The sequence below is a fragment of the Jaculus jaculus genome, chromosome 1 (genome assembly GCF_020740685.1).
Source record: "Jaculus jaculus isolate mJacJac1 chromosome 1, mJacJac1.mat.Y.cur, whole genome shotgun sequence".
Lineage (NCBI taxonomy): Eukaryota > Metazoa > Chordata > Mammalia > Rodentia > Dipodidae > Jaculus > Jaculus jaculus.
The window spans coordinates 254,445,179-254,470,847 of record NC_059102.1 but is presented as its reverse complement, the minus strand read 5'-3'; positions in this window follow the sequence as shown (position 1 = coordinate 254,470,847).

The following is a 25,669-nucleotide window of genomic DNA, read 5'->3' as shown; positions in this document are numbered from 1 at the left end:
GACTAATATTTTGTCGAGGTAAGACAAAGATTTCTCTCTTAAAATACACTAGGTTGTGATTTTATGTTATACTGAGAGTTAAGAAGCATACAGGAAGTCCAAACACATCTTAAAGGCATCCTGTTAGCACTGATTCTTAGTACATAGCCCTTTAAATTTCCAACTGACATACATTGCAAATGTAATTATAAGACTGTTTATGGGTGAAAATAAAACACTTTTTCATAAATATGCCATATGCTCCCACAGCTAGGTGATGAAGAGGAGTTGAAATGGCACAAGTTTAGTGTGAGTTAATATCAGGATGAGAGGACTTAGGTAGGACATTTACCTTTTCAAGCATGGCATTTCCACAGTCTGGCCCTTGCTTTGTAGACACACAGGGCCCATGGTTTGATGGTTTGAAGATACTGGAGGAGGAATGTAGTTAGGAGAGAAGGGATGAATTTGGCAAGCCTCAGTGCCATCTGTTCATTCTTGGAATCCACAGATGTTCCATACCAAAAAACTCTGTAAGTTAAGGCTTAACATGCTCAGTGGGCACTCAGATGCCCACCTGGTGGAGCATCTCTGTGGGATGGCTGTGGCGGAGTGGCAAAGATGCCAGCAGGCCTGCTGGACCAGAGGCAGTCAAGACTTTGAAATGAAAGTAGTCTCCTGCTATGCTGAACAGCCTACTTTGCCAAAGAGCACATCTGAATGACTTGAGCTCAGGAGCAAATTGCACACCATGTAGAGAGTAAAGTATGGTGGATTGAGCATTGGACAATGACTCCAAAAGATTTGGCCACTATTCCTGGATCCATTACGGCCTTCCTTTGTGACCTTGAGGAGGTCACTTAACTTCTTTCTAAAGCCTTCGTTTTTCTTTTTCCAATCTCCACGGTTTTCTTATTCTTCTGTACTCCCCAGAAGGTTTTTCTCATCATCAATCTGACTTTCTGATATGGATGTTCTGTTAGGGAGTCTGATATTTGATAAATTCCATGCATCATCTTAGAGAGACTATTTAGTGGTTTACTTCATAATTATGTTAAAGGTGATATTATTAGTGTGATCTCTATTCAAAATTCATGTTTTTAAATTTTTTATTTTATTTTATTTATTTATTTGAGAGCGACAGACACACAGAGAGAAAGACAGATAGAGGGAGAGAGAGAGAATGGGCGCGCCAGGGCTTCCAGCCTCTGCAAACGAACTCCAGATGCGTGCACCCCCTTGTGCATCTGGCTAACGTGGGACCTGGGGAACCGAGCCTTGAACCGGGGTCCTTAGGCTTCACAGGCAAGCGCTTAACCGCTAAGCCATCTCTCCAGCCCAAAATTCATCTTTTTAATTTAAAATTATTTATTTACTTGAGGGAGAGAGAGAGAGAAGTAGATAGAAAGATAGAGAATGGGCTCATGAGGGCATCCAGTCACAAAAGAATTCCAGATGCATGGGCCACCTTGTACTTCTGGCTCACATGGGTCCTGGGGAATTATATATGTGTCCTTTGGCCATGCAAACAAGTACCTTAACCACTAAACAATCTCTCCAGCCCCAAGATTCTGTTTTAAAAAGAAGTATCACAAACCATCTACACTGTTTTCAAAGTATTAAATGCTGTCACTTTTGGTGCCCTAAAATATCTAGAAATATGTACCTTTAGCTACTAGTACCATCATAGTATTTTAAACGATTTTTGAATTGTGGTTTAATAAATGGAGATAAGATGGGCATGGTGGTGCATGCCTTTAATCCCAGCACTTGGGAGGGAGAGGTAGGAGGATCACCATGAGTTCGAGGCCACCCTGAGACTCCACAGTGAATTCCAGGTCAGCCTGGGCTAGAGTGAAACCTTACCTCGAAAAACCAAAAAAAAAAAATGGAGATAAATATGAAAAATGAAAATTATTGCCTATCTTCTCCACTGGATATACTTAGGTTCTCTATGAAGACATTTATTGAGAGGACACACTGATTATACCTGATTATCCAATTCTTCTCATATGTAATGCTACCCCTCTAATAATTAGCTGTTTTGAGATATTTAAAGTGAGAAAAGGGATTGTGAAACATGACTTACTAAGATATTAAGAAATGAGAATTTCTATTATCTTAAGATGCATGTGAAATGAATTAACTTTACCAAAAGGCAAGAATAGCCTTGATTTTGTCACTGTTTTCTCCTGTGGTCAGATAGTTAATCTATGCAGAAGCCAGTTATGAGGAACATCAATTTCAGCTTTCATGGCTTTCATGGGAAAGGATATCTTCAGGCTTGAATGTGTGTCTGTGTGTGTGTGTGTGTGTGTGCAATTGGAGCAGTGTTGCTTTTCACATTACTTTCTTACTTGATAATTTAAAAAATAGTACCTTGACTTCATAAATTAAAACATATATTTGTTTATTTACACATGTGTGTATATATGTGTTCATGTGAGCACATGTATGGGCATACCAGAGTTTTATCTGCAAATGAACTCCATATGGATGTGCCAATGTTTGCATTTAGAGTTTTACATGTGTGCTAAGGAATTGAAGCCATGCTGGCAGGATGGCAAGCAGCATCTTTAACCACTGAGCATGTCCTCAGCAATCATAAATCTTTTTGTGAATATTAAATAAGATCACGTAAATAAAATGCTTAGCATAGTGCTACCCCAAAATGAGCTTTGTGATGTTTATTGTATATCACAGTTTTAAAGGAACCCTTAACCCATACCTTATGACATATTGTTTGAGGCACTCACTATTTGATTAAGCAACTTTGAAATCATCTTACAATGTACTGCTATAGATATAGATACTAAGGGGCAGATGGAACGTCTATCATTGATTGAGTAAATGACCCCTGGAAGCCCTAACAGCAGAGTAGGGGCATTAGGGACAAATCACGATGTGAGGTGGACACTAAGGAATGTGTTAATGAGCAAGTTAATGTGATGGGCCATTAGGATTCATCCACATGACTAACCTCTAGTAGATCCTACAGAATACTGCTTTTAAGAAATAATGAGATTATTTACTTATGTGTGCCTTTTTTCAGTGGTTGAGTGTTGATACCCTGATGCTTGACTTTTAGGTTCTTCTATCCTTAGGAGGAAAAAATAAAAAATAAAAGGTGTCTTGTTATGCACAATAGCATATGTGCTGAACAGATATGGGCTGAGAATCATGGTGCCATGCAGAAGTCACATGTACTGCCTTCAAAAATCTTATTTATTGGGCTAGATAAATGGCTTAGTGGTTGAGATGCTTGCCTGCAAAGCCAAAGGACCCAGGTTCAATTCCCCGGTAGCCATATAAAATCAGATGCCCAAAGTGGTACATGCATCTGGAGTTTGTTTGAAGTGGCTTCAGTCCTTGATGCACCCATTCTATCTCCCTCTTTCTTCTGTTCCCCCCTTCTCTCTCTCTCTCTCTCTCTCTCCTTTTCACTCAAATAAAATAAATAAAATATTTTATAAATTATTTTGTGATTTATAATCATCCTATTAACTACATTTTAATATCTACCTTAAGCAGATAACTGGTAAACAGCTCAGTTATTACTTTTCTCAAGGTTTCACCTTTAAAAGAGACAGATTTATAATTGAAATTCACAACACTGCCCTATTTAAAAACAGATTGGCACCTACATCTCATGTCTTCTATTTGAAGCTATTTTTTTTTTAATTTTTATTAGCATTTTCCATGATTATAAAAAAAAAAACATATCCCATGTTAATTCCCTCCCTCCCACCCACACTTTCCCCTTTGAAATTCCATTCTCCATCATATTACCTCCCCATTACAATCATTGTAATTACATATATACAATACCAACCTATTAAGTACCCTCCTCCAATCCTCTCTTCCCTTTATGTCTCCTTTTTAACTTACTGGCCTCTGCTACTAAGTATTTTCAGTCTCTCACAGAAGCCACATCATCTGTAGCTAGGATCCACATATGAGAGAGAACATGTGGCTCTTGGCTTTCTAGGCCTGGGTTACCTCACTTAGTATAATCCTTTCCAAGTCCATCCATTTTTCTGCAAATTTCAAAACTTCATTTTTCTTTACTGCTGAGTAGAACTCAATTGTATAAATGTGCCACATCTTCATTATCCACTCATCAGTTGAGGGACATCTAGGCTGGTTCTGTTTCCCAGCTATTATGAATTGGGCAGCAATAAACATGGTTGAGCACGTACTTCTAAGGAAATGAGATGAGTCCTTCGGATATATGCCTAGGAGTGCTATAGCTGGGTCATATGGTAGATCAATCTTTAGCTGTTTTAGGAACTTCCACACTGATTTCCACAATGGCTGGACCAGATTGCATTCCCACCAGCAGTGTAGAAGGGTTCCTCTTTTTCCACATCCCCGCCAACATTTATGATCATTTGTTTTCATGATGGTGGCCAATCTGACAGGAGTGAGATGGAATCTCAATGTAGTTTTAATCTGCATTTCCCTGATGACTAGTGACGTAGAACATTTTTTTAGATGCTTATATGCCATTCGTATTTCTTCCTTTGAGAATGCTATATTTAGCTCCATAGCCCATTTTGTGATTGGCTTGTTTGATTCCTTATTATTTAACTTTTTGAGTTCCTTGTATATCCTAGATATTAATCCACTATCAGATATATAGCTGGCAAAGATTTTTTCCCATTCTGTAGATTGCCTCTTTGCTTTTTTCACTGTGTCCTTTGCAGTTCAAAATCTTTGTAATTTCATGAGGTCCCAGTGATTAATCTGTGGTTTTATTGCCTGAGCAATTGGGGTTGTATTCAGAAACTCTTTGCCAAGATCAATATGTTGAAGGGTTTCCCCTACTTTTTCCTCTAGCAGTTTCAGAGTTTCAGGTCTGATGTTAAGGTCTTTAGTCCATTTGAATTTAATGTGCATGGAGAGAGGGAAGAATCTATTTTCATTTGTCTACAGATACATATCCAGTATTCCCAGCACCATTGCTGAAGAGGCTGTCTTTTCTCCAATGAGTATTTTTGGCATTTTTATCTAATATCAGGGGACTATATCTACTTGGGCTTACATCTGGGTCCTCTATTCTGTTCCATTGATCTACATGTCTGTTTTTGTGCCAGTACCATGCTGTTTCTGTTACTATGGCTCTGTAGTATAGGTTAAAATCAGGTATGGTGATACCACCATCCTTATTTTTGTTGCTCAGTATTATTTTAGATATTTGAGGTTTTTTGTGATTCTAAAGGCTCTTTGGGTTGTTTATTCTATTTCTGGGAAGAATACCTTTGGAATTTTGATGGGTATTTCATTAAATGTGTAGATTGCTTTTGGTAAGATTGCCACTTTCATAATATTGATTCTTCCAATCCAGGAACAGGGGATGTTTCTCCACTTTCTAGTGTCTTCTGCAATTTCTCCCTTGAGTATTTTAAAGTTCTCATTGTAGAGATTATTTACTTCCTTAGTTACGTTTATTCCAAGGTACTTTATTTGTTTTTGATGCAACTGTCAATGGGAGTGATTCTCTGATTTCATCCTCTGTGTGTTTGTTGTTAGCATATATGAAGGCTACTGATTTCTGTGTATTTATTTTGTATCCTGCTATATGGCTGTTGGTGTTTATCAGCTCTAACAGTTTGATAGTAGAGTTTTTAGGGTCCTCTATGTATAGAATCATGTCATCTGCAATTAATGATAACTTGATTTCTTCCTTTCCAATTTATATCCCTTTTATGTGTATCTCTTGCCTTATTGCTATGGCTATGACTTCCAAAACTATATTAGCTAAAAGTGGGGACAGTGGACACCCTTGTCTTGTTCCTGATTTTAGTGGAAAAGCTTCCAGTTTTTCCCCATTTAGTAATATGTTGGCTGTAGGCTTGTCATAAATAGCTTTTATTATTTGAGATATGTTCCTTCTATTCCCAGTCTCTGTAGGACTTTTATCATGAAGGGATGTTGGATTTTGTCAAATGCTTTCTCTGCATCCAATGAGATGGTCATGTGATTTTTGTCCTTCTACCCATTTATGTAATGTATTACATTTATAGATTTGCGTATATTGAACCATCCCTGCATCTCTGGGATAAAGCCTACTTGGTCAGGGTGAATGATCTTTTTGATATACTCTTGTATTCTGTTTGCTAATATTTTGTTGAGAATTTTTGCTTCTATGTTCATGAGGGAGATTGGTCTGTAATTTTCTTTTTTTGTTCTATCTTTGCCTAGTTTTGCAATCAGGGTGATGCTGGCCTCATAGAAGGAGTTTGGTAGAATTTCTTCATTTTCTATTTCCTCGAAAAGCTTAAGAAGCAATGGTGTTAGCTCTTCCTTAAAGGTCTGGTAAAATTCAGCAGTGAATCCATCTGGGCCTGGGCTTTTTTTAGTTGGGAGATTATTGATAACTGTTTGGATCTCCATGTTTGTTATAGGTCTATTTAAGTGATTAATCTCATTTTGATTTAATTTAGGTAGGTCATATAAATCAATGAAATCATCCATTTCTTTCAGATTTTCATACTTTGTGGAGCATATGCTTTTATAGTATGTCCCTATGATTTTTTGAATTTCTCTGGAATCTGTTGTGATGTTACCTTTTTCGTCTCTGATTTTATTAATTTGTGTCTCTTCTCTCTTTCTTTTGGTCAGATTTGCTAAGGGTTTATCAATCTTGTTTATCCTTTCAAGGAACCAATTCTTTGTGTCATTAATTCTTTGGATTGTTTTTTTGTTTCTATTTCATTAATTTCTGCCCTAATCTTTATTATTTCTTTATTTGAAGCTATTTTTAACACCTATCTCACAATAATTGAAACAAAATATAATAGAGCATTACATATTAACTGTCAAAATGACATGTACATACAAATTTATAAATGAAAACGTTTTTTTTGTTTTTTTGTTTTTGTGAGGTATGGTCTCCTTGTATCCCAGGCTTACCTGAGATTCACCATGTAGTTTCAGTGTGGCCTCAAAGTCAAGGCAATCCTCCTACCTCTACCTCCCAAGTGCTGGAATTAAAGGCATGTATCATCACATCTGATGAAAAAAGAAACATCAATTTTTGATCAGTATTTATGTTTAGTAGGGAAGCTACATATTTAATGTTTTAATTTTTTAATAATTTTATTGGGAACTTTACTATGTGAGCATACTGTAAATTGGTCATACTCCTGTCAGATTATCTTCTCTTCTCCATGCCACTGACCCCATTCCACTGTGGACCCTCCTCAATGGGAATATCGGTTATCAATGTTGGGTCATGAATGCACATAGTTTGATTACTGTGTGGAAGGTGATAATTTACAATATATCTTTCCACCTTCTGTATGTTACATTCTTTTCAACCCCTCTTCTGCAATGTTCTTTGAGCATTGGAGGGCATGTTAGCATTTTCCTTTATTCTTGAGATTTAGGAAGCCAATTTTTTTGTTTAAATTCATTAGAGACAGAAAGAGGGAGGGAGAGAGAGAAAGTGAGAATGGGTATGCCAGGGCTTCTAGCCACTGAAAACAAACTCCAGACGCATGTGCCCCCTTGTGCATCTGACTAACATGGGACCTGGAAAATTGAACCAGGGTCCTTAGGCTTTGCAGGCATGTGCTTTAACTGCTAAGCAATCTCTTCAGTCCTTTGATGAGTTCTGAGTCTCCTCAGTGTCTACTTCCATCTCCCTAGAAGAGGTTCTCTGGCTTTAGATGACAGTATAATTATATTTAGTACATCACTTCCTCAACAGTGCTTCCTGGGCTCTGGAACTGTGATAGAGATGATACATCCCCTGCTAGGCACTTGGATTTTTCTTGTTGTCATTTGGATGGGTGTTGGGTCTCCCTGGTTTTCACTGCCATTTTAAAAAGTAGATTCTGTAAGAGTGACAGCAGAATTGATCAAACGGATAAACGTATAAATGTAGAATGTTTTTTGATGAAAATAACTTTTCTAGTTACTCCCCCCCCAAAAAAAAAGTGGAAACTTTCCTCTATCTGTGACCTTCCAAGCCAAAAGTTCTTGATAAGGTTTTCAGTACAAAGCATGAATTCCCTCTCATTGAGGGGGTCTTATATCCAGTCAGGGAGCAATTGATTACTCCCATAACTTATGTGCCACTATTATACCTGTGGGTACATCTTGCCTTGCTGGCCAGTTGTGTCGTTTGCTAAACCCACTAGTTTTGCACACTATTGGCGACTTTCATGCCATAGTAGCTTATGTTGTGCTTTCTAGGATTATGACAGATACCCAGAAGGAAACTGCTTCTTGATAAATATGTTTTACCAATAAAACTTGTAATAAAACATAAAGCTTTTCTTTAACATTTTAAGAGCATACAACTAAAGTTGAGCTTGTGACCAGAAAGTCCTAAGAATGCAGGAACATAATTTCATGTGCTTATGGTAATTAAAAGAGGCTAACTGATTAGCATTTAAATGCAATTCACATTTTCATATCACTGGAGGAGAATCTGTGTTCACTGGGGCAAGCTGTAGCTGAGAGTGATTAATAGATGGTGCCATGATCTTGAACGTCCCATCCCACTTCAGTACAGTGAATGCCAAATTTCAATATCTGCCCTATTTTTTTTTGTTAAAACAAACATAAAAGCCACAGAGACATAAACTCCTCTCATTAGATTCACAACATAAAGCAGCTTTGCTTAGTGTTGGGACTCAAGTTGCTTAAGAAAATGTAAAGGTGGAGGTGAAGCATGGACACTGCTTTTCAACTCTGTACATTTAAACTGGGAAGCAAAAAATAAAAAGGTCCATGAGTCCATGGATGTGATAGTTCATGTTAAATATGGAAGAACAAGAGGGGATTCTCCTAAGGACCCCAGGAAATGCATGGCTCATCAATGGGGTGATTCTGGAAGTAGAGACATGGGGCTGCAGGCTTGTGTTCACACAGATTGTCTTGATAGCATCAACATTCCTAGGGATGCAAGTTACAGAGAAATAAGTTTCCAGACATTATTTCCTGCATCTGTGGGAAAAGAACTGAGGATGGTTCCCATGGCAAAGGAGTCTGACTATTCCATTAGGCAAAGCATGTTGGTGGCAATCATATCATATACACTTTGCATTAAGATTACAAATTAATGGGCTGGAGAGATGGCTTAGTGGTTAAGCGCTTGCCTGTGAAGCCTAAAGACCCCAGTTCGAGGCTCAGTTCCCCAGGTCCCACGTTAGCCAGATGCACAAGGGGGCGCACGTGTCTGGAGTTCTTTTGCAGAGGATGGAAGCCCTGGCGAGCCCATTCTCTCTCTCTCTCCCTCTATCTGTCTTTCTGTGTCTGTTGCTCTCAAATAAATGAATAAATAAATAATTGAAAAAAAAGATTACAAATTAAATTATGACTCAGATTGAAACAAAAAGGATCATCACCTTGAGTGAGTTAGTACTCAGCAAATATTGGCTTATTTTAACTTGAATATTACCAAAATAAAAAGTTGTTAGTTTTATAATGACAAATTAACTGCAGTGATTTCTATATACTTTTCTCTACATATTTCTCAAAATTATGTAATATAAGTTTGATAGCTTTTTTTAATCAGCTCATGATATATGAGTGTTTTAAATTTTAGAAGTCTTTTTCAAAAGAGGTGAAATGATTTTTTTGTGTGTAAAAATGTGCCCCACAGATGTCATATGTCTTGTTAAATGCCAGTTATATGATCTGCAAACTTACAACACAGAGTTCAGCTCAGGGCTAGTTATTAGTGATTTGGATTACAGCCTAAACACTTAAGTAGAACTTGTAATTAATTGAAGTATTTTTATTAGCTTTACTTCTTACTTGCTTATAAGTTCATTACCCTTAAAGTATATTTAGTTCTGGCCTCATGATACACACACACACACACACATATATATATATGTGTGTATATATATATATATATATATATATATATATATATATATATATATCTCAAAGAATAGTATATTGTCCAATTTTACGATTACTTTAACTAAACTTCTTAATGAATTCTTTACAAATTTAATATTTAGTTCATGGTCACCTATCACCCCAAACCTAATATGACACAAAGCACTGTAACAAAATATATAAACATGCCTTCATGAAATGCACATGTAAGAGAGAGAGAGAAAGAGAGAGAGAAGAGAAGAGAGAGAGAGAGAACTGGTTGTAGTCCCACCATATAAAATTTACAAATATGGATTTTGTGAATAACTAGTATATACTTTAAAAGCCACTGAAATTTGAATCTAAACTAATAATGGAGCACTCAGCTTTTAATTGTGCAGAAAAATATATCAAAACCAAAAGTCCTGAAACTGTTGTCAAAAAACCTTTCTGAAAACATTCAGGTATAAATAATACAATTAGGAGAAGAGTAAAAATAAATATAATTGTCAAGAATTTAGGGAAAGTTCCTTAAAAGAGGAGAGTGAGATAAATACATGCATTTATACAGACTCAATGTAATATGCAATATTGAAAGCTACACATTTTGTGGTAATTGGCTCATTGAGAGGTCCTTCTCCATTGAGTATAGGTTAAATGAGAACGCAGTGGAGTAAGCAATCAGATTTTGATGTCATAGCTTTGGGTATATGAAGTAGTCTATAGAAACTGAAAGGACTTTGGAAAGACTATTGACAAAGAACAGAATGACAATGAGGGAGTTATTATGCCAGGCCTTCCTTGCTCTTTTCTCTTCATGATTTTTGAACATAATATTTTGCTGTTGTGTTGCAATCATCCTATACCCACCCACAAGTCTGTGTGGGATATATACAGAGCAAGACACTTGTTTGTCTCAGCGTCTATCAGTGCCATAACCACGTAGAACCAGATGGGGCCTCATCGTAAGTAGGCCTGGTTGAGAGAATCACATACTGTGTCTAGCGCATGCGCTCTTGCTCTATGCAGATGAGAATTTCGGGCACCTTACTAGGAGTGAGTCTGTCCTTCCTATGGTGAAAATGTCATTTATGTGCACGGAAAAGACTGTGGTATATTGAAGATGGTTGTGTTCTTATTTTACTGTGCTTTTTTCTTATATAAAAATCCACTGTTGTTCTTCTGAGCTGTTTCAACGACGTGCATCACCAACAGTGTCTTGAAAAAGTAACACTGTAGGACTTCCCAGACTTTGTCGTAAGTCACCTCCCAGAGCCTAGCCAAATCAAATTGTTGTTCTGGGTTTCTGTGACATTGTTAATGAAAGTAAGTACAGAGACCATCAGATTCTGTGGAGTAGTGCCCAACTGAGTCAGAATTCCAACAATCCCTAGTCCCCAGGCGTGTGAATGAAGTAGTCTCAGGTTCTTTAGACCAGCAGTATGTCTGCCAGAAAGACCCCAGCCAACATCATACAGGACACAAAAATTTTCTTTCTAAGTTATTCTTAAAATTTAGATATAAGTCAATGTTAGTTGTGTTTGTCTAACAAGATTTGGCACCATTTGTTAGCTGAACGACATAACATGAATAATCGTTTTTTTTTTTTTTTTTTTTTTTTCCTGTGCAACAGTTTCACCTCCTTTTGGCTAATGAGGAATAGGAAACTCTTCCTGACACCTCTGATGAAAGAAAGAGTGCAATTCTGCACACCAAGGCTTGTAAGACCTGGGAAGAATCTGAACTTTATATCAGATGAGATTGAAAAAGACATAGTAGTTGCTTTGAACTTCTGGTTTGGAATAAAAACAAGGGGCAGCATATGCTTTGAGATGGTCAAAGATCCTGCTTTACAATAACCTGAGCATGCTCACATTTTCCTCCTTTAATCAGATTTGCCTGTACAAACAGGAAGTGTAACTAAGCAACCATAAGGAATCAGAGATCATATTTAGAATTTGTTAGGAAGTGGGATAAATTTAAATGTTATTTGCTTTTGGAGCTATAATTGTAGGTTTATATTACCAGTTGGAGTTTACAAAGGCAAAGGAAAAGGAATTGCCATTGACTGACATGAAAGAAAATGTTTTTATAAGAAATGACCATTTTATTAACTTTTGTCTGTAGTAATTTCATGATCAATTCATACGTAAAATAGTGTTTGAGCTCCTGGAAGAAAGACTTTTTGAAAAAAATTGGTCGTATCTATAACTTATCAAGGAGCAATCCCACAGCTCACTTCACCTCCTTAATCCCCTTAAAGACAACTAAGTACTAGAGGCAATGCAAAAGATACCTGTTTCTTAAAACTGAGTTCACAGGTTACTTATCAGAATTAATTCAGGTTGTTCATATTCTAAATATATTGTTGGACTCCAATCACGATATGCTACAGTAATATCACTAATTGTGTATCCCAGGAGTTTGCATTTTAATAAGCATTCCAGATGATTGTGTTTTGATCAGTAAGATCTTGATAATAAAATTAATAAATGTGTTTTATAGAAGTAAATAGTTTTTGTCATACTTCCCAAAAGACTGTGTGCTGTTCACAAGCTGTTGCATATTAATCTATCTTAATCTTCCTGCAGTCTGTCATTAAATACCCCAAAGAATTAGTCAGTTCTACAAAATGAAGGTAAAGATGTGTGAAATGGATTTAATTAGGATAGTTTCATACAGATACCAATGCCAATCATATTCATCTTGTGGTAAAGAAACCTGGAGAAAAAATGATGTACGATTATTTTAGAAGCAAAAACTCTTCACACACTAAAATCCACATAAGATTTCTTGCCACACACAGGAGCTTATAGGATGCCACTGTGACGTAAAACAAGTAAAGGTCAAGATAATTTAACAAATACCAGTTCTCACAAGGTACTTTAGAGAGTTCAGAATTCTGGGAAAAGCACAGTGCCAGAGGGTAGGGAGATCAGTGGACAAAAATGGCAGTCACAAGCAGAAGCAATGGAGGAGCACACACAGGACTAAGGAAACCTGGATTGTGGCAGTCGAGTTTTCTAAGGCTCGGCACAGTCAACACCGGGAGTTAAAAATCTCATCATAGGGGTCTGACAACACTGCAAGATTTACCTCCAGGACTTAGTCCATGTTCTGGCAGTTATTAAGCAGAAAAAAGAAAAACAAACAACAAGAAACAAAGAGTTTCTTGTGTTCCTTACAGGAGTAACAGTGGTTTGGCCTTTGCATTCATCTATATTGATAGCATTCTATAGTAGTTTATTTTTTTTTCCTTTTTAAAACAATTATGAGCATATTTAGTATGAATGTATCATGTGTTTGTAACATCTTTTCCCTCATTCCTCCACCCACTCCACTGGGGGCTCTCCTCAGTGGGTCTGCTGGTACTGTGGGTTATGCATTGTAAGAGAAGCATTAAGATATTTGCGGGGGGGGGGGGCAACATTTCTGGGCATCACATCCAAACCTGTGGCTCCTAAATCTTTCTGTCCCCTCTTCTGTTTAATTCCCTGAGTCTTGGTGGTTGTGCTTTAAGTCTTCTTCAGTGATGAACTCGGGAGCCTCTGTATTTCTGCTTTTGTAAGTGGTGAGTATCCTCAGTGTCTGTCTCCTTCACCCTGACACTGGTTGTCAGGCTCAACATGGAATCAGCACTCTTGCTCCTCTCCCAACTTCCTCATGGTTTCAGCTGGGCCTTTTTTTATGTGAGGGGTGGTTTATCTCCTTGGATCTTGCAAATTTCTGAAAAAGAAAAACAGATTCCCCCAATGGAGAGTGAAGTCAGTATAGGTTAAATGGGATATGTATTATTAATTTAGAGAGAATTTGATGTATGTAACCCATATTTTAGCCAAAGACTATTGTAAGCATACCATTGGAGAGCAGAAAATTTGTCTCCATAGGATTCTATCTTGGTTCCCAGTTCCACATATGGGTTCCTTTCCACTGAGCAGATCTCTTAGCCAATCAGAAAGCCATTGTTGGGCTGGAGAGACAGCTTAGTAGTTAAGGTGCTTGTCTGCAAAGCCAAAGGACCTTGGTTTGATTCTCTGGGACCCACTTAAGCCAGATGCACAAGGTGACACATGTGTCTGGAGTTCCTTTGCAGTGGCTGGAGGCTCTGGTGTGCCCATTCTCTCTCTCTCTCTCTTTCTTCCTCTCAACTAAATAAATAATTATTTAACCCATTGTTTACCCACCAAGGCTGTGTGCCACTATTGTACTTGGGTGTACATCTTGTCACGGTGGGTGCATCTGAGTAGCTGAAACCACTAACCACTCACACTATTGTTAGCCATATTACCCCAGTAGCTCAGGTAGCACTTTTCAGCACTAGGCAGGCTGTCTGAGGACTGGTTCTCTTCCAAATTCCAGGCAGAGCCCTCCAGCAGCTAATGGTGTCTTCAGCAATAGGGTCATCTAATTTACCTCAGGTGGGTAATTAAGTGCTTTTACAGAAGCTTGTTTTGTTTTGGGGACTTTGAAGATCTCTGATTTCTGGTACTGGAAGTTACAGGGAACACACATATTGTTAGGCTTCATCCCACTAACTCCAGACTGCTCCTTTTCAGGTGCTCCCTCCATACTCCTATTGAGGGTTAAATCTTATAGTCTACCTTCAAGGATAAAGGTTTCTATGTTAACGGTTCATTTTGGGTTTAGTTTTGTATTTGTTTCCCCCAACCTTCCCTTCAATTCCCCCAAACCCTTCCATCTTCTACTCAGCAGTAAGAAAAAAAACAATACAATGGGACTTCCAGTTAAGATGGTGGCATAGGTACCACACCAAAGCAGCCTACAGGGAAAAAGCCAAAAAAAAAAAAAAAATCTCAGCAAAATACAACTTTTACTAAAAAGTGAGGTGTATAGGAAATTGAAACAGCAGAGGAGAAGTAGGAGAGAACCAGAGCATCCAGAGCCCACACAGGCCGGCAGAAGCAGCTCTGGCCTACAGCCAACATATTACTAAATGGGGAAAAACTGGAAGCTTTTCCACTAAAATCAGGAACAAGACAAGGGTATCCACTGTCCCCACTTTTAGCTAATATAGTACTGGAAGTCTTAGCCATAGCAATAAGGCAAGAGATGCACATAAAAGGGATACAAATTGGAAAGGAAGAAATCAAGTTATTATTATTTGCAGATGACATGATTCTATATATAAAGGACCTTAAAGACTACCAGCAAACTGTTAGAGCTGATAAACACCTACAGCCATGTAACAGGATACAAAATAAATACACAGAAATCAGTAGCACTCCTATATGCTAACAACAAACACACAGAGGATGAAATCAGAGAATCACTTCTATTCACAATTGCATCAAGGAAAATAAAGTACCTTGCAATAAACCTTACCAAGGAAGTAAAGGATCTCTACAATGAAAACTATAAAACACTCAAGTGAGAAATTGAAGAAGACACTAGGAAATGGAAAAAAAAAAAAAAAGAAAAGAAAAGAAAAAACAACAACAACAAAAAAACCTTGTTCCTGGATTGGAAGAATCAATATTGTGAAAGTGGCAATCTTACCAAAAGCAATCTACACATTTAATGAAATACCCATCAAAATTCCAAAGGTATTCTTCCCAGAAATAGAATAAACAACCCAAAGAGTCTTTTAGAATTACAAAAAACCTCGAATATCTAAAATAATACTGAGCAACAGAAATAAGGTAGGAGGTATCATCATACCTGATTTTAACCTATACTACAGAGCCATAGTAACAGAAACAGCATGGTACTGGCACAAAAAGAGACATGTAGATCAATGGAACAGAATAGAGGACCCAGATGTAAGCCCAAGTAGATATAGTCCCCTGATATTAGATAAAAATGCCAAAAATACTCATTGGAGAAAAGACAACCTCTTCAGCAATGGTGCTGGGAAAACTGGATATGTATCTGTAGACAAATGAAAATAGATTCTTCCCTCTCTCCATGCACATTAAATTCAAATGGACTAAAGACCTTAACATCAGACTGAAACTGTGAAATTGCTAGAGGAAAAAGTAGAAGAAACCCTTCAACATGTTGTTCTCGGAAGAGACTTTCTGAATACAACCCCAATTTCTCAGACAATAAAACCACAGATTTACCACTGGGACCTCATGAAATTACAAAGATTTTGAACTGCAAAGGATACTGTGAATAAAGCAAAGAGGCAATCTACAGAATGGGAAAAAAAAAAAAATCTTCGCCAGCTATATATCTGGTAGAGGATTAATATCTAGGATATACAAACAACTCAAAAAGTTAAATAATAAGAAATCAAACAAGCCAATTAAAAAATGGGCTATGGAGCTAAATACAGAGTTCTCAAATGAAGAAATACGGATGGCGTATAAGCATCTAAAATAATGTTGTACATCCCTAGTCATCAGGGAAATGCAGATTAAAACTACATTGAGATTCCATCTCACTCCTGTCAGATTGGCCACCATCATGAAAACAAATGATCATAAAGGCTGGAGGGGATGCGGAAAAAAGAGGAACCCTTCTACACTGTTGGTGGGAATGCAGTCTGGTCCAGCCATTGTGGAAATCAGTGTGGAGGTTCCTAAGACAGCTAAAAATTGATCTACCATATGACTTAGCTATAGCACTCCTAGGCATATATCCTAAGGACTCATCCCATTTCTTTAGAAGTACATGCTCAAGCATGTTTATTGCTGCCCAATTCATAATAGCTGGGAAACAGAACCAGCCTAGATGTCCCTCAACTGATGAGTGGGTAATGAAGATGTTGCACATCTATACATTGGAGTTCTACTCAGCAGTAAAGAAAAATGAAGTTATGAAACTTGCAGGAAAATGGATGCATCTGGAAAGGATTATACTAAGTGAGGTAACCCAGGCTCAGAAAGCCAAGTGCTGCATGTTCTTCCTCATATGTGGATCCTAGCTACAGATGATTGGGCTTCTGAGTGAGAAGGAAAAAATTCAGTAACAGAGACTAGTAAGTTAAAAAGGAGATATAAAGGGAAGAGAAAGGAAGAGAGGAGGGTACTTATTAGGTTGGTGTTGTATATATCTAAGTAGAAGAATAGATTAATATGGGTGAAAAGGACCAAAGTGAGGTCAGGGGAAGAGATTGAGTAAAGGAAAGATGGAGGTAGGCCTAATCAAAATCTAAGAGGATGCAAATAAATCATATAGAATCCTCTGGTTTCAGACAATGGAACACTCAGGAGTCATAGATCATTGTTAGAAAATTTTCAGTGCCAGGGATGGGATACCTCCAGTGGGTTGTTGGCCAGGGAGGTTCCTGATGCCCCCAAAATATTATAGGCCATTGCCAAGGCCCTTGATTTCCCACCAGGTATCAATGGTAACACCCTATTGCTGAAGACTCCACATACTTGGGCTGCACGGCCACTGAAAAATCCTGCTGGAACTGAGCTGATAACCTCCTCCATGTAGACCAGCTGACAGAAAGCTGGAAGAAGCCATTTTACATGTAGTTCAATGAGAGAAAGAGATACCACCAGTGAAGATATTCAACAGTGGACACTGCAAGCCTTATAATTGGCCAGACAGGCCAAATGAGCCAATGGGTGCAATAGTGGCAGGTCTGTCATGGTGGAAACCAACTGCCCTCCAATTGGACTGGAGGTCTGCTCCATGAAGGGGAAATACATCCCTGATACTAAAAACTTAAAACAGGGGTAGTCATTAGCCTTAGAGGTGTAACATCTGCTAATGTCTGTATAAGTATATATTTTGCTTATCAAACTGCCTAGTTAGCACTTCTCTTAATATTTATAACCTTATATTAATGCTACTCTCACCATGGGTAGATAACCTTCTCTTTTCAGATGGCAGTGACCTTGGGATGACTCAGAAGTTTTCATAGTGCTGGAAAGAAGTTACTGGAGTACTGAGTAACATCTCAATCACACCTTCCAAGGCTCAATGTCTAAGTAGAAGTGGTGGTGGAAAGAATGTAAGAGCCAAAGGAAGGGTAGGACTCCTTACAACATGCTCCTCCAGACACAGAATGGCCTGCATATCCATGACCTCACCATGCCTGACACTACCTACACAAGACCATCATAAGAGGAGGAAAAAGATCATGACATCAAAATAAAAGAGAGACTGATTGAGATGGGGAGGGCATATGATGGAGAATGGAATTTCAAAGGGGAAAGTTGGCGGGGAGGGTGCTACCATGGGATATTTTTTATAATCATGGAAAATGTTAATAAAATTTGAGAAAAAAACAATAAAATGAAATTTGTAGGAAAATTGTTAAGAGTTGGAACAGATCATACTCAATGAACACACACAATCACAGAAGGACAAATACCACAGGATCTCACTCAGCTGTAGCTCCTAACCTGAAGAAGCTCAAGTTTCTGTGAATCCTAATAGTTTATTTTTTAATATAACCTTTATACAATTTTTGTCTCAATACCATAAATAATTTGATGCAATATCACAAACCATAACATCTTTTCAAAATTTGGCCTCTACTTATCCATCTTACTCCTAAAAGATTAGTGATTTCAGGATAGTCATCATCAAAAGATTTAAGCAATTCTTGTTGTTGGTAATCATTTGATCCCCTGTACTTAATGGAATCCATAGTCTTGTATTTAATGCTTTTGTGAATAAATATTTTTGAGATTTGGACATCAATATATTTGTTTTGAATTAATTTCACATGTCCCTCTCATCTTCCATCACTGGGACCCCATCAAGAACTATAACAAATATGTTCACATTTGAAGAAGAAAATCACCTTAACATGTTTTCATTGCTTCATACAAGGCCTTGGTTTAGTTGTATATTTTCATGACAAGAAGAAAGCCAATATGTCTATTCATAGCTTAATGCAATCAGCATTAATAAGTGATTTTGATTTTTTGCTATTAACTATGCTACCAAATAATTTCCCTTTACCATAGAATCTTAGTTGGAGCTTTCATTGAAAAGACAGTTTTTAATAATGGTACCAAACAGCCTGTATTTGCTGAATAGAAAACTAATAAAAATAAAAAGAAAAGAAAAGAAAATGTACTGTCTTAGATATGATTTAAAAAAAGGAAAGACAGTTTTTTTTTTTTTCCAGTTACACCGGTATTTCCTTATGACACAGTCCTTTGTAGGCACCTAATTTGGCAGTATATGTGTGTGTGTGTGTGTGTGTGTATATATATATATATATATATATATATATATATATATATATATATATATATATATATATATATATATATATATATATATATCTCAAAGAGACAGAAGGAGAGGGTGAGAGGGTGAGAGGGAATGGGCGTGCCAGGGCCTACAGCCACTGCAAATAAACTCGAGACATGTGCACCCCCTTGTGTATCTGGCTAATGTGGGTCCTGGGGAATCAAACCTGAGTCCTTTGGCTTTCAATGCAAATGCCTTAACTGCTAATCCATCACTCCAGCACCCTATTTTTAAATATACTCCTGGAAGCAACATCAGTAACTGTCCTAGAGATAGTGATAAAATGAACAAAGACAATCTCCTGAACATGTTTTTACTGCCTCATATAAATAAATCCTTTGACTGTGTTGTGTCTTTTAAGGTAACTAAAGAAGCCATTTCTTCAGTGGTGTTAGGTTCATCTATAACATAAGTGCTGTCATCCATCACCAAAGCATAGCATTGAAAATCAGCAGAAATGCTTCAAACTTGTTTCAATAGATTGTTTTCAATTGCTTTAATTTGTCTGACTACAATCTGGTGAGACAAAGTGATTATAAAAATATTTGTGCTTATTTCAGAGCATATTTCATCCATTATGCTTTCCATACAATGTTTAATACACTCACCATTAGCAAATGGTTCTGAGATTTTTTTGCTATTAAACATGTTACCATATAATAGATATCACCCATCTGTGTAGTAACTCTAGAAAAAAAATTATGAGGAGAATGAATGCTCTCAGTTCTTCTATTATATCCTTGATTTACTCCAAATTTGGTAGCACCTTTTTGTAAATAAAAATGTCTTTTCAAACTAGAATTGAAAACTTGTACAAATGCCTTACACATCTAGAAACATGCCTTTACTACTTTTTCCCCATAAAACCTTTCTCATCTATCCACTTTTTGTTGAACAATCTTTCTTTATTCCAAATTTTTCATTGTTTGGGTTCTGTCACTTTTAAAATAATCTTTACCTATTTTATTTATTTATTTATTTGAGAGAGAAAGAGCAGATAGAGAAAGAAAGAGAGAATGGGTGTACCAATGCCTCTAGCCACTGCAAATGAACTCCAGATGCATGTGCCACCTTGTGCATCTGGCTTCAGGTGGATACTAGAGAACTGAACCTTGGTCCTTTGGCTTTGCAGGCAAGTGCCTTAATCACTAAGTAATCTGTCCAGCTTCCTGTTACTTTTTAAGATATGGTAGAAGACATGCATGCTGGAATTAAAAATATGGGATTATATTTACTTGTATTAAGAAGATTGACAGGCAACTAGAAAGCAAAGTTTGGGTGTTTGTATATGTCAGCAAGGCAGTGCAAAACAGATGGTTGACTGTCATGCACAGAGGGCAATGTATGAGGTACCTGATGTGTGAAAATGTCGTTAGTAGTCAAATAAAAATAATTACCTATCTTCTGAATGTCATCAAATGTCTACAGTTTGCAGTGGTAGGTGAAGGCACTAGTGATAATTGTTGTGTTTCCTCATAAAGTCACTATGAACTTACGCAACATCTGATGGTACCAATTTGATTGTGTGTACTTAGAAAGTTACACAATGGCAGCCACATACCATCATAAAACTGCAGCCCCACATGTTTATAAATAGCAAGAGTGTGCTTATGGTTATTTTGCATGACAATGTGTCACACCTGCCATCTACAAAGCTCACCCTTGAGAATTGTGCAATCAAGCCATAAAAAATACAAAACCAAAAAAAAAAAAAAAAAGGCTGGACAGATGGTCCAGCAGTTGAGTCACTTACCTGCAAAGCCTAAAGATCCAGGTTCAATCCCACAGTACCCACATATTGCTGGATGCAGAAGGTGGCATCTGGAGTTCATTTTCAGTGACTAGAGGTCCTGGAGTATTCTCTGTCTCTCTCTCTCTCTCTCTCACACACCTTGAAAATAAATAAATAAATAATATATTTTTAAATGCAAAATAAACAATCAAAATGTTTTAAATTTGTTTACAATTTAGTGTTGGACCACTTTCAGAGCTATCCAGGACAGCATATGACCCTAGATTACATATATATATATACATTTGACATTGATTTTGCTTATTGATTGTTATCAAAATACCAGAAGCATTATTCAAAAAACAAAGTTTTGCTATGGTATTGTCCTTAGTAACTAAGCTCATTTTTTTCCCTTACTTTTATACTGTAAGGAGGAACTATAATCTAAAAATTATCGGGTTAAAAGCAATGTTATATGTAGCAACAAGAAAGTGAGAATATGATAAATCAGAGAGCAAAATTAGCTGCACAATTTTAAAATAATACCAAAATTTGAAGGTTTGGGAAGAAGATAGTTCAGTTGTTAAAGTTCTTGCTTTAAATGCATGAGGACCCAAGTTTGAAACCAATCATCAACATAAAGTCTGGTGTGGTGACATAAAATGAGGGTTCCAGTGCTGGGGCAGGGAAGAGGCAGAGATAAGAGGGTCTCTAGGGCTGCTGGCCAATGACACTAGTCTTACTCACAGGCTGCAGGCCAAGAGAAGAAACGAACATGAAGGATGCTCCCGAGGAACGGCACTTGAGGTTGTCTTCTGGCTTCCACACATATGGGAGCAGATTTGCACTCCTATGCAAGCATATGTACACATACAGACACATAGTAAAATTTTGATCAGTATAAAGAAATATTGTTATAAATGTATGCTAAGTTGTATCTCATTTGTATTTGATGGCTCCAATAAGTGGGCTTCTGAGTAGTCCTAAGTATATTTCTTCAGAAAATTTAACTAATGACATTATGTCTGAATATCCTGTCACAAAAGAAAAAAAAATAGGAAATGATAATCACAAAAAAGTGTCAACTCAGATTTGTTAATTAGATGTCATGTATATAAGTGATGGAATAGAATAAAAAATCTTCATTGAAATATTCTGATAATAGTGTTCTCAAATATCATCTCCCTGTTTTTCATTTTTCTTCCTGCACTGTCCATTTCTATGCTTTCTTTTTATCCTCTCCTGAGTTCTAATGTTCCAAATGTGACATAGAAAGAGGAGAAATTTGAGCTAGACTTGGTTCAGCAGTTAGGAACACTTTCTGGTCAATCACCAGGACCTAGGGAGGCCTGAGATCCCCTGAGTTCTATTCCACAGGATCAATATAAACAGCTGGGAATGGACACACACATCTGGTACTCCAGGCTTGTTGGTAGCAGAGTTTGTTCAAATGACAAGCTCCAGCCTCAGTTAGAGACTCTGTATCAAGGAAACATATGGAAAAGGGATAGTAAAGAGCCACCTAGTGATGGTTCTGGCCTCTCTATACACATGGCAAGGGGCACATACATCTACAAATCCACCATACTGAGTACACAAACATATAAAACTATAAAAAAAAAAAGAACGACAACAAACAAACAACAAAACAGGCAGGATGTAGGAAATATCATTAAGACATGTCCCTTGAGAATGGAACCATTGGTTTTATAAAAGAGGCTTCGCAAGGTATGTTTGCTTGCCTGTTCATTCCACCTCCTCAAAGATGAGAACACAAAATTCATTCCCTGTGGAAAGCAAAGCAACAAAAGGCCATCCTCAGAGTAGACACTAGCCCTCGCCTGACAAAAGCACCTGCTTCTGCTGGTCTTGAGGTTGACTGTCACCACTGCTAGTAGGAAACACATTTCTGTTCTTTAGAGATTTCCTGATATTCACTATTTCATTCTAGTAGCACAAAACAAATGAAAACACGTCTAGTTGTAAATATTCTAACCTTTCTCCATAATTAATAGCACTTAGTTCAATTTAAAAGAATAAACAATGATTAATACTATTAGTAATACTGAGAACAAAATTCACTATTAATATTCTATTGTGTAACATCTGGCACATAGCCAACTACATTTGTAAGTTTTCAAAATGCCACTGAACACAAATCAGAGGTATTTGGCATTATTCTCTCTAGACCATCTGTGATATATACATAGTCTTTCATTATTCTCTCCACTGCCTTTTATTATGAATCAGTGTGTAACTATCCTACTATGTTTTAGCTTCACCTTAGTGGTTTGAATCAGATGCCCTCATAGACTCAAGTGTTCTAAATTCCCGGTCCCCAACTGATAGCAATTTGGAAAGTTGAGCCTTGCTGGAGGAGATGTGTTGGTGGGACTGGGCTTAGGAGTGTTATAGTTAGCTTATCCTTGCCAGCAATTAGCTCACCCTCCTGCTGCTGATTTTTGCCTGCTGTGTCAGAAGTGATGTACAGCCTCTGCTCTTCCTGTACCTTCCCCTGCCATCAAGGAGCTTCCCTTCCAGACTATAAGCCCAAGTAAACCATCGGCTGCTTTTAGTTGGTGAGAAGGTAATGGCAACAATATTCAAACATAGGTGATTTTATCATTAATTTGTACCTCTATATTTTATGAATATATATTATTATAACCATGAACTACAAAGATGACTCAGTTTCACTTTACAGTTTTGAAATCTGAGATCTAGATAAATATAACTTTCTAAAGCCATATAACTCATTAACAAAATAAATTAATAATCTTTGATTTCTTTTCATATCTTCCACGTTAATTAATGCCATGTTTTAATCATAATTCTGCCTACATAAGTATGTCAACTGTCTACTAGAATGATTCCTCTTTTTAAATTATGGAGATTACTTAGTTGATTTGTTACATTGTTCCAGTTATTTGTGTTGTCATGTAATAAGGTTAATTAGTGTTTTGTGTTGAGGATAAAAGAAAAAAAAAACAGGGCTGGAGAGATGGCTTAGCGGTTAAGCGCTTGCCTGTGAAGCCCAAGGACCCCGGTTCAAGGCTCGGTTCCCCAGGTCCCACGTTAGCCAGATGCACAAGGGGGCGCACACGTCTGGAGTTCGTTTGCAGAGGCTGGAAGCCCTGGTGCGCCCATTCTCTCTCTCTTCCTCTATCTGTCTTTCTCTCTGTGTCTGTCTCTCTCAAATAAATAAATTTAAAAAAAAATTAAAAAAAAAGAAATAAAAACATCAGTAAAGTTGAATTTAGTTGGAAAGAGTACAAAAATTTAAGCTTAAATCTCAGCAAGACACTAATATTAATCTAAGACTTCATTTTAAAACTGTCTTTTTCCTTTTCTACATAAGTTCTCAAATTTCATACCAATGAAAATAAGATGGCTCAATGTATTTTTTTTCTTTTTCTCTAAGTATTCATTAATAAATTGGCCCATGTAAAATATCTATTTTCTGTATTTTAAATGTACAAAAATATCAATCTCCTTAACATATTACAAAACATAAGCTATGCTGTGCTGTATTAAGCACCTGCCACTCCTTATGTAAAGCCTAAAAGTATCTACTCGCAAATTACTTTCACAGCACGTCAAGTTAAAAGCTTATTAATATAGATGGATTATTTTGGGGGGGTGGTTGTAATGGGGGGTTGCTGCTGGTGGTGGTGGTGGTGTGTGTGTCTTGTAGCATGCATCAAGAGGTCAGGAGATAAATTTGGGTTTTGGTCCTCTCCTTCCAACTTGTTTCAGGCAGGGTCTCCTCTTGTTCACTTCTACATGTGCCAGGTTAGCTGCCCAAAAGCTTCCAGGTGATTCTCCTGTCTCCACATGCCTCCTGGCAGTAGGCACACAGATTACAGACACCTAACCATAGCATCAGGTTCCAGACTCAGGTATTCATGCTGGATGGCATGCGCTTATTCACTGAGCCATCTCCACAGGCTGTTGGTTATTATTATTATTATTATTATTATTATTATTATTATTATTTTGATTTTTGAGGTAGGGTCTCACTCTAGTCCAGGCTGACCTATAATTCACTATGTAGTCTCAGCATGGCCTTGAACTCGTGGCGATCCTCCTACCTCTGCCTCCCAAGTGCTGGGATTAAAGGCATGTGCCACCACAACTCGGCTTTTGACTAATTTTTGAATGTCCAAATCAGGTGAGAAAAAAGGAATATAGAAGATTTATACCATAGGATACTTTCATTGTTTTTCTCTGGAGATGGATTCTTTGAGTCCACTTTATGTAATGTGAAGACGGCATTTATTTTAGTTCTAGAAACTGTTTTAAAAATATGTTTTAAAATAGTATAGTATTTTTAAGTGTAGAATTAAATATTTGAAATATCCTTGACATTTATTAGCCTGGCTTGGTGGCACATGCCTTAAATCCCAGCACCTGAGAGGCAGAGGTAGGAGGATCACTGTGAGTTTGAGGCCACCCTGAGTATATATAGTGAATTCTAGGTCAACCTGGGTATAGAAAGACCATACCTTGAAAAACCAATAAAAATAAAATCACACACATATATATATGTATGTATATGTACATATAGCTTCACAAATATGAAATTAAGTGCAACTTACCACATTAATATTAATTCAATAATTACACATGTATTGTGTTCATTCTAATAAACCTTCAAATATCAGATGTTCTGGTGTTAGGGGATATATAATTTTAGATAATAAACCATTATAACAATATATTTAAACTCCAGAAAACGAGGAAAGCTAAAGACATTTAAATAAAGTAAACTTTTCATTAGTGAGAAGAAAATATACTATTACTTGAGGCAATTTATTTTTTTCAGATCATTTTTAAAATAATACAATCACAGAAGTATGGACAAGATTAAAAACTGTTGGACTGGGCTGGAGAGATGGCTTAGCGGTTAAGCGCTTGCCTGTGAAGCCTAAG